Below are 11,236 nucleotides of genomic sequence, written 5' to 3' on the forward strand. Positions count from 1 at the left end.
TTCAGTTTTCTAACTTATTGGATTTCCTTTTTAAATAAACAGCCTCCTTCTAAGCAAAGTCCCTAGAAGCAGAAAAATCATGTTAATATTTTCACATCACACACTATCCAGTTTTGAATGAAAAAGTTGACTTTGCCATTCTGTTTAGTTTGCTTCATTTTGAAACAAAGATTGCATTTTTTTTTGGCAGCAGGATGCTCACAGGTAGAAGCCAGTGTTGTTCAGGAGATGACCAAACATTGGAACCATAACACGAGGAATTTTAAAACACAGATCTATGTCTACCAATGTCTTTTCAATGCTATGATTTTGACAATTTTTGCATGGTTAGGAATATATTTTCATGAAAATACTTAACTAGGTCACTTCTGGCAGCTCCACATGGATCTGCTAGGGGTCCTCCAGCATGGCGGTGTTAGCCTGTCTTGCAAAGCCTAATCTGGAGGTGAACCTGCAGGAAGACTCTCTGTTTCAGAAAGAGATGACACAATTCCAACAGCAGGTGAAAAGGCAAAAGAAGGAAAGAAATCTTATCCCTGGTGTGATCTTTCTGGGCCATCTGCCGTCAACACTACCTGAAACCCACATCTATGACGACTTCACCCATTTTATGCTATCCTCAAGTACAAATAGTCGAGAAGTAAATCGACTGGAAACAGCAGAGGATTTGCCATCGAGGAATTTGAGTTTGAGGATGTTGCCAAGACAGTTGCAGAAACAATTGACGACTACCTTTTTGGTGAAAGGCTTTTATCATGTGAGTGTATAACATCAGAAAATGTTCACAAAGTACTTTTTAAAGAATGGAATGTTCCATTTCAACAACCATCATTTCCATCAGTGAAACACTAAAATCAGAAACAGGGGCATTTTTAAATGTTGAAAATAGAATATCAGTTCAAGAGGAAGGAAAAATTACCCTGGAAGAAGCTAGCCAAGAAGGGTATTGGTTATAGTTTCCCTTTTCTGGTTTTACCTAATCTGAAGAGAGAATTCACAGGGCACTCTTAGCACCCCTGAGGATCCTAAGGAGTCTGAGGGTACCCAGGTTTTGCCTGCCCCAGGAGAAAGGATTTCAGGTATACCTAAGAAAAAGGAGAAGATGTTGAAGTGAATTGTCAAAAGCATTCATAACAGGAAAAATAGGCAAAGTAAGCAGTAGAAGAACTCTGTAGACAGCCAGGGTCCCTCACCAGTTTGTACACCAACATTTTTGAAGAGATGAAAATCAGAAGTGACCGAAATCAATGACAGTAAAGGTGATAAAATCATTTTCAAACAGCCAGTGTCCACGTGAAAGAAGAGGATCAAAATATTCCAACTCCTGTACTCTCTGGGGAAAAAAAAGATCAAGAAAAAGGAAGAGCCACCAGTGAACCTGAATTCTGTGTGTACATCTGGGCAAATGTGATTTTGTTATAAAGGCCTATTTTATTTTACTAGTTGCAGTCAAGTGCAAGCCATTAATGAGATTTTTGGAGGAAAAATGTGTTGGTTCATGCCAATGAGGCAAGTCATCAGGAACTTAACTATTTACCCTCTCCTGACCTGAGTTTGTATTCAGGCTTCACAAGCCCCTTAGTGTTATATTACAGGCTTAGACAACACCAGCAGCATTTGCTGGCCCTACCAATGCTGTTTGACTGTCTGTGTGGTGGTTGTGCATATAAAACCCCAAAGAATATGTCAGGCTTCAACCTCAGACCTCTGAAACTGGACGTTAAACACACATTCAAAGAACAAGAAGATAGTCCAAGTGTGAATACAGATTTTCACAAGTACTGTGAGGATTTAGAATAACTTCTTTTCACCCAAGCTGGCATATGGCAAACAGATGAGTTTCAGCAAGTATATTCAAGATTCAAACAGTGACCAAACTATTTTACCTTTCTACTTGTGTACAGGGAACCTAAGAACTCTGGGGGTAGGGGTCCTCCATCACCTGTTTTTGTTCCTGTGCCCTGTCTGTGCTTTCATATTGCTAATACAGATTTGTTAAGTATGCCTATCAAAAAAGCTTAGTCTTTGTAGAGAAAATATTAAACGAATTATTATGATTATTCAATTAAATTTTATTTCATTATTCTTTTTGTTGATTTGGAATGGTAAAAAGACAGGATAGTTTCTATACATGGCTATTTTGGTGAGTATGGGCAGTTATGTAGGTAGGAACATTGTAGGGTATTTACTTTCTGTATTTTTTAGGTAATATGGTATGGTTTCAGTATTCATATCTTTTCTAAAAATCATGTTAATATTCAATCGTTAATGAGTTATTAAGAGGTGGGTAGACATTGGGATATGAGTGGGGCTAGGGAAGTTCTGTCTTTATTGACAAGTGATCTTATAAAGATTGGGCATCAGCTAACTTGATGTTTCCTGCTCTACTTTCTTCACTGAAATAGAAGTAGACTGAGGGATACCAACCTTGACAGTGCCTGATTTTCAGGCTTCCTAGCTTTCAGTACTGTCAGAAATATTTTTGTCGTCTATATGCAGTTTTTAATGGATGAAATCTTGTTATTGTGAATGGACTATAAAATCTCTAACCAAGAGTTTCCATATACAAATGACAAATGGACTGAGAAAGATATCATGAAGGCACTATCTTTTACAATAGCCTCAATAAAATATCTCAGGGTAACTCTAACTAAAAAAAGACTTGTTTCATAAAATTTTAAGATATTGAAAGTAATTGCAGATGGTATCAGAAGATGGAATGATCTTCATTCTTATGGATCATTAGGATTAATATAGTAAGAATGGCCATTCTAACAAAAACAATCTACAGATGCATTGCAACTGCCATCAAATTTCCTATATATGTTTTCATAAATCTTAAAAGGGCAAACCTCTACTTCATATTGAAAACCAACAGAAACCTAGGATAGTGAAAACACTCCAAAACAATAAAAGAATTGCTGGATGTATTACCTTACCCAATCTCAAATTGTACTACAGAGTTATTGCAGTAAAAACAGCATGATATTTGCATTAAGACAGATATGTTGATCAATGGAATTGAATTGAAAATCCACATCTGATTTTTGATTTTACAAGAAGGCAGAAACATGCTCTGAAGAAAGAATTTTCTATAAATGGTGCTGTTCAAAGTGAATGACTGGATTTAAAAGAATCTGAATAGATCCATACCTATCTCCCTGTAAAAAACTTAATCCTAAATGTATCAAAAACCTCCACATAAGGACAGATACACTGAATCTGATAGACAAAAAAGTCTTGAATAGTCTTGAACTCTGATCAGGAAGACTCTCTGAACAGAATACTTATAGCACAGACACCAAGAACAATAATTATTAAAAGAGACCCCATGAAATCGAATAGCTTTCATATGGCAAAGAATACCATAATATCAGCAACACATCAGGGAACAGATTTTAACCACATACACAACCAACAGAGAATAAATATTGGAAATTTGTAAAGCATTAAAAAGTAATCATCAAGGAAATAAATTAGCCAATTTAAAAATGGATTATAGATCCATAGAATTCTCAAAGAGGAAACACAAATAACCAAGGAACAGTCAAAGAAATGTTCAGTATTCTTAGTCATCAGGCAAATGCAAATCAAACTAGTTTGAAATTTCATCTGATGCCAGTCAGAAAGGCTAAGATCAATAAAACAAATGACAGTTCATGTTGGAGAAGGAAATATTTCATTACTGGTGAAAGTATAACTTGTACCACAACTATGGGAATAGTGTTGTGGTTTCTCAGGAAGATGAGATTGATTTATTGAGTAAAAAATATATGGTAAATTTACACAGTAGATTATTACTCATTTCTTACAAAAGAAAATAATGAAATTCACAGGTAAATATATGGAGCTAGAAAAAAAATCATTCATACAGTGAAACCTCCAGTTCAGGGAATTTGTTGCATCTAATCACTTTGTTGGCCAGGAGGTGCCCTGTGGGAACCTCCAAATAACCGAGGCAATTTTTAGGCTATTGGCTGTGCACATAAACTGATGGTAAAGACCTATGGCTAAAGAGGACACATACACAATTCAAAAACCAAGTTGAAGTTGAGCTGGTGCCTACATAGAGATTTCACCCTTACTGATTAGTTTTCATTATAAGAGAAAATACTATACTTACTACAAATGGATAATGGTCAATTCCAAGACAGTTAAAAACCTTATCATTTAAAATGGCTCCTTGCTTTGAAGATGGATTAGTGTAATAATGGCATAAAGCTTGGGAGAATAACCAACTAATATATGCTTTTATTTAAGGCCTACTCCGTGAGATGGACCCATCCTCAACATTGCCTGGGTGCTTAAGAATCTAAGAATAAATGGTCCAATGACATAGAAGAAAATCAAATAGTATTATTCTGTTAAAGAAATATAAAAATGACTTGTAATACATTCTTCTGTTTCTTGGTCAGTCATCATCAGATAAGCTTTTTTTCCCATAGAGAATAGGAACAAATACAAAGACCAGCAACTGGACAATGTTCAGTTCTAAATGGGATGTCTTCATCAAACTCCTATTCTGAGGGCACAAGGAATCCTGTATAAGAGGAAGCACAAAGATTTTAAGAGTCAGAAGGGAGACAGGACAAGAGGACATCAAAACAAAAACAAAAACAAAAAGCCCCCCCAAACCAAAAGCCAACCAACCAAAAAAGGAACCCTAAAATACATACAACAACAAACAAACAAAAAACCTTTTAAACACAGCAGAACTTAAGCAGGACTGATACACATATGAATCCACAGACACTGTATTAGCATGTACCGTGCCTGCACAGTCTTCTCCAGATGGGGTCTCAGTGCTGAGAAGGGAAGTGGACACAAGCCCCATTCCTAGCTCAGAAGACATTTCCAACTGAGAACCACTCATGAATGAAAAATTTATTGTCTCCAATGGAGTCTTCCTGGGTATACAAACTACTTCTAAGAGTTGTCAGTATGCCCAGCAGGAAGATATTTCAACACAAAAGTAATTTTTTCTTTTGTTGTTGTTTTTGCTTTTTTTTAATCTTACAGGTCCTTTGCATATATTGTTTTTACAGTTTTGTGTTTTTATGATGTATTTTTTGCATGAGTGTGTGTGTTGCTTAAATCCCACTATCCATTTACTTAAATATTTATTTTCAGTTTTTCTTTGCCCATCCTCTCAAAGAAACTTCATTCAGCATCACTTTTGTGCTAACATGAGTAAGATACTAAGATACTGAAACCAAGGTAGAGCTCCATGCCAACACATTTTAATCTGTACTGCGAGAGAGTCAGATGTTAACAAATAGCCTTAGCAGCAGGGGAGAATTGAATCAATACCACATAAAAGTATATATGAGGGGCTATCAGAGTATTAGAGGAGTGATTAATTGTACTTGGAAAGAGAGAAGGAGAACACAACACTTAAGCTGGCATCTCTTAATGTAAAGCATTTCAAAGATTAGGAAACAGAAAGAAGAGCCATTTAAATTTTATTATTTCATTATAGTTTCGCAGTTTGTTCAATTTCTTTCCCGTCTTTAAAAATAATATCATTGCTATAATTCTGAATAACTTAATATGTACAAATACAAAGTAAAATATGACAAAACCGCCTTTTACTTTTTCATGTCTTGTTGGGGTCTAATACCATACTTCTCACTGAATGGAAAAGGTTAGCCTTATGTCTCTGTACTCATGATATATGGAACTATGATTACTTGTGCTCAGCCTCTGTGTTTGTTTTTGTCATCTTGATACAAACTAGAATTGCCTAAGAGGAGGAAATCTCAATTGAGAAAATTCCCACATCAGATTAGCCTGTAGGCAAACAGGAGACACACTTTCTTTAGGACAGAGTTTCTGTTTTACCAGTCCCACAGCTTTTTAGTCCCAAGTAAACACACTGAATCTTATATTAATTAGAAATTGTTTGGTTGATGGCTCAGGCTTCGTACTGGATAGCCCTCTCTTAATTATTAATCCACAACTATTAATCTATGTATTTCTACATGGCCTTATCTTACCAGAGAATGACTGACATGTCATATTTTCCCTGTAGGTACATGGTGTCTCTTTGTGGCTCCTCTCTGTGACATCTCCCGCAAATTCTCATCTTGCAGCCCTGCCTCTGTATCTTGCCTGGCTACTGGACAATCAGTGTTTTACTCATCAACCAATAGGAGAAACATATATACAGAGAAACATCCCTCATTACTTTCTTTACTGATTGATGGGGGATTCTCTACTCCAATGTGGGCAGCACTTTGTCTTATTAGGTGGTCCTGGGGTTGTATACAGAAGCAAATTTAGTAATTCTGGAGGACCAATCCTGTAAGTAACATTCCTCTATGATCTCTGCTTCAGTACCCACCTCCTCCAGGTTCCTGCTTTGAGTTCCTGCTCTGACTTATTTTCATGGTGGACTGTGACTGAGACACATAATTTAAAATGAACATTTTCCTCCCCAAGTTTCTCCTGGTCCTGGTCTTCATCACAGCAACAGAAAGAAAACTAACCCAGTCTCCTATAGCAAAATATACTTCATACTCTGTGACTATAACAACAAATTTGTTTTGTGGAAAGTTTGGAGGATGAAAATTCCAAGTTCAAGAACTTAGTTGGATTTGTTTACTGACATCTTCTGTCAGAGATGAGAGTGTAAGGAGGGACAAGTCTTACCATTGTTACAGGAACACCTGTTCTATCAGATCAGGGCACTGCCCAGAGCATTGTTATTCTTAACTATGTTCTGAAGGCATTGTTTAAAATACAGTTATAATGAATGACCATATTCACATAGAAATTTTTAAAGAATTCAGTTTCATGGACATCAGTCACCCAAAGACTAAATGAAATGAATAAATATATGAAATATGTAAGCATGTAATTACTCTGTGCCAAGCATCACTTTGGTATTTAGAGATAAGAGTAGGGCACCCCTAGTTATATTAGGTTAATATTTCATTTGCAGGAAGAACTAGGAATAAAATAAATAAATAGACAGAAATGTTTGTGGCTGAAAACAAGTTCTGTGAAGTAAATAAGTACAGTGATTAACTGGGAAAGGAAAGGCATACACTTTAAAATAACTTAAAACTTCGTAGTCTCTCTCAGGAGGTAATATTTGAGAGAAGATAAAATAAATGAAAGCTGCAGTCATGTGAAGATAAGAGGAAATAATTTTCTAGGCAGCAGCAGCAGGAAGGGCATAAACCTTGAAGAAGAAAGGAGCTTCACGTTCTAGGAAATGAAGAGTAGCCATCCTGGCTGGACAGTGATGATTTGCAGGGCAGGTTTGAAATGAGATTGTCTAAATAGTTCAGAGTCAGGTTCTACAAGTTCTGAGAAGCAATGGCAGGCAATTAGAAATATATTCACAAGGAATAGGAAACCACAGAGGGTTTTATGCAGACTAATAAAGTACTAGGTCTTTTTTTTAAAGGATTGTTTTGGGTTACTGTGTATAGTGAAGACAAGCAAGGTGGAAATAAAATTGCCATAATGGTTTAACCTTGATGAGAAAATGATATCCATTCCTTAAAAATATTTATTTCTGTCTATCAAAAAATTGTACTGTACATACTCTACTGGAACAAGTCACCTTACTTCTATCTTAATAAAAAAACTAGGTAAATTATGGGAATGATGTATCATGATTTGTATGCAAAGAATACATGGAGTTGTTAAGAAAATCAGGGGATCCTATGACAGCCCTTTTCATTGCCCAGGGAAAATAGTGGGGATGATTGATATTCCATATCCCAGTCTCTATTGGAGATTAAGAAAAGTGGAATCATTACAAATATTATTAATAAAATTATTTTTTAGTGATTATATACAAGATATTATAAATTATATTAGTTTATAGATTAGACATTGGGCTAGAAAACTGAAGAAAGTTTTGATTTTATTTTATTGGTGCCATTTATATTTATATTTATTGTTGATGACAGTTGAGGAGAGAGTGAATAATTGTGAGGGTTCTGTAATAACTTCAGGTTGAGTATTTTGCACTGCAAGCATGATGGCTGCCTTAAAGCAGGTGCCATTGAATGGTGACAGATATCACATGAAGTCAAAATAACCAAGAATTTCTTGCCAACCAAGGAGTTCAGCCATCAAAGATCATTCACTGTAACCTGAGATACTTATAACATCTACATGACATCCATTCAGGTTCTTCTCTTCTTCTCAGATTTCCCCTTGTTTCCTCAGCCTCCCTATCTTCCTGCCTCTATCGGCTAAACAGTGTTTTATTCATCAACCAATAAGAGAAACATATATGCAGAAGCACATTTCCCATTACATGGTTGTCCTGCCAGGGGCTACACCCTCAAATAAGTGTTGACTGGCTTGATATTATATAGGTCTTATGTAGGCCACATGACCACAATGTGTTATTGAGTGCAGGGCCCCTGTTATGTTCAGATGGTGCTCCTTCACTTAGATCCTTTCCAAGTTCTACATCTTACAATATTCCCACCTCCTCTTCTGTGGTGGTACCTGAGTCTGGTGTGTAAAGGAAAGTACAGGTCAGCTCCACAAGATGAATATAGGTACCTATTATCACAAATCTGACCAAGAATACATGGTTGGGGCTCATAGACCCATAAGGGAACCCTGTTACTATTATTTTTATAAATGAACATAGTATAAATATATATGTTCAGAACTCCCTACCCATAGAATAGTGCATCTCTTAGGTCTCATCAGTGAAGTGTCTCCCTGCAGTGAACAACTATTAACTTAATACTCTCACAACTAATCAATGCACAAGGAATAAATGTCAGGGAAATGTTTAAACATAAATGGAAGCTATTTTTATTCACATATTTAAAATTCTGAATTGTGATTACCTGTAATCAGACAAATTCATTTCAATTTGAATGAAGAAGTTAATATAGGTGCTGTTGGCTGGTGCATAGATTTCCACAGGATTTTTCAAGAGTCTGTGTTACTTCTTCTGTGCCATTAACTATCAATTCTGGTTTTTCCTATGTCAATCAAAGACCAGGTGATATGCTCAGTGTGACAGTGAAAAGTTATTTTCATTATTTCTCTTTAGCAGTAAAGGAAATAATATTTACATATTGGGATGTTAGTCACAGACTCAGATCACAGGTGATCCTTGGACCCTCTAATTACAAGGATCTAATTCTTAGGTTTGTTCCATCTGAAAAACTGAGTGGCAGTATGTAAGCACTCAGAGAAGAAACTAGTGCTTGGAGTTTGGATGGAATATTCCAGTTATCATACATAGTAGTTTGAGTATATCATAATAAATAATACAACAATCCACTGGGAGACTACTAGGGTCAGATTTCTGAAACATAAAGCACTGGACAAAACCTAGGTCCTTGCAAAGGTGTTCCTATGGCTGCTGAGGTCTGGTTTTACTTAGTATATGATGAACTTTAATATGCAGCTTGGAAATGTTCCACCCAGAGAGGAAGAATGGATATGATCATATAATCAGGTTATGGATGACACATATTTAGATATTGTCAAAACTAATTATATGTTTAATGTGGATGAAGTCACTCTCACCTGGAATTTTTCAGGAGTTGAATACTGTAAATTTATAATAAGATATATAGTTGCTGGCAAAATTAGAGAATAATGAATGGTGAAGGTTGGTGCTTTTTATGCTCTATATAAGATCATAAATATTCTCATTTATATTAAAATATCTAAAAACTGTTTAAGCCTTATTGAGGATAATAGGAACTACAGATTAAAATGTATTTTCTGATTTTTTATTGTCATTAGCTATATGGACGCACATTCTGAAAATATCAAAACAGTTTTGCATGTATCATATCAAAATGGGACTTTGAGTTTGAGCTTTACACTAGCTTTAGTGATATAATTTAAAGGTACAATCTATTGAAAATGTAAGTGATGTCATATCCTTTTATCAAAAGCTTTAAATGCATATATAATGAGATTTGATAAATACTAAGATTGTTTCAGTAAGTTGTGTCTCAGTTTTACTTTCAAAACAGAAAAAAATGAAAGATCAAGCCTATGCTGAAGGTATATATCTCTTCAAAATATTCATTCATTTCTTTCAGATATAAACCCAGTAGTAGTATTTCTGCATCATGTGGTAGCTCATAATTTTTGGAGAAACCTCCATACTGTTTGTTTTCTATAATGTCTGGGTTAATTTATTTTCTACCAATAGTACGAAGGATTTTTTTCTTCACACCCTTGTCAATCCTAACCTTTTCATCTTTTTGTAATAATTATCCTTTTAGTTTAATTTTTTCATGATACAAGATGCTGATCACCATTTCATAAACCCATTGGAATTATCTTCTTTTGAGAAGTATCTACTCCTTTTGCCTTATAACAAAATTGATTTTATTTGCTATGAAATTGCATTCCTTACATACTCTTGTGTCTTGACCTATTGACAAATATTCCATCTCATATGTTATCTAGTCATATTATTTATTTCTTATCAGGGGAAATCCTTTTAGATTTGATGTATTCCCCAGATAGAATGCCCAGGAATAAACCCATGTACAACCAACTGATCTTTGACTACACAATTGAAGGTAATAATTTTTCTCATAGACAGTGCTGTAAAAACTGGTTATCTATATGCAAAACATGTCCCGGAATATCTGACATACACAAAAACACAACAAGGCTATATCTCACAGTAATTATAATGACAACAACAGTACAACTAATAATGAAATCTTGAATATTTGAAGTATGGTGGAACCTGGATGATTTTGTGCAGAGTTAAATAAACCATGTGCTGAAGGACAATGATACATGATGATATTCATATGATGAATAGAAACAGTCAAGGCCATAGAAGCAATGTAGAGTATACAGAAGTTGGAAGAAAAGATAGTCATCAAAGGTTGGGGAAAGTATTCATCAAAGGTGCTAAGTTCAAATTGTGTACAGTAAATTAATCTTATCTACTTTAAAAAATTTAAATTTCATGCATTCCCATTTATATCCATTTATATAACTTGCTTTTGGGGTTCTTTTTATGAGCCAGGGTTTTACTCTATAGCTCTGTCTGTCCTGGAACCCACTGTGTAGACCAGATGGGCCTCAAATTTACTTCTGCCTTCTGATTGCTGGAAGTAAGGGGTTCATTGCTGACAGTTCAGGGTTCAAGGGAATATTTTTCACTATAATGAGGAAAACTTAGTGACAGGAAGAATTAGTGGATGTAGGTGAAATCATGAGGCAACTGGTAATATTGTGTAGTCAAACAGGTAGTAAAGCAAATCCT

The 11,236-nt window shown here is 35.3% G+C and overlaps 1 pseudogene; it reads left to right on the forward strand.

Moving 5' to 3' along the window:
- The first annotated feature begins 406 nt into the window (after positions 1–406).
- LOC101844790 lies at positions 407–4,569 on the forward strand (annotated as a pseudogene).
- Positions 4,570–11,236: the final 6,667 nt, after the last annotated feature.

This window comes from Mesocricetus auratus, unplaced genomic scaffold (genome assembly GCF_017639785.1).
Source record: "Mesocricetus auratus isolate SY011 unplaced genomic scaffold, BCM_Maur_2.0 Super-Scaffold_6730, whole genome shotgun sequence".
NCBI lineage: Eukaryota > Metazoa > Chordata > Mammalia > Rodentia > Cricetidae > Mesocricetus > Mesocricetus auratus.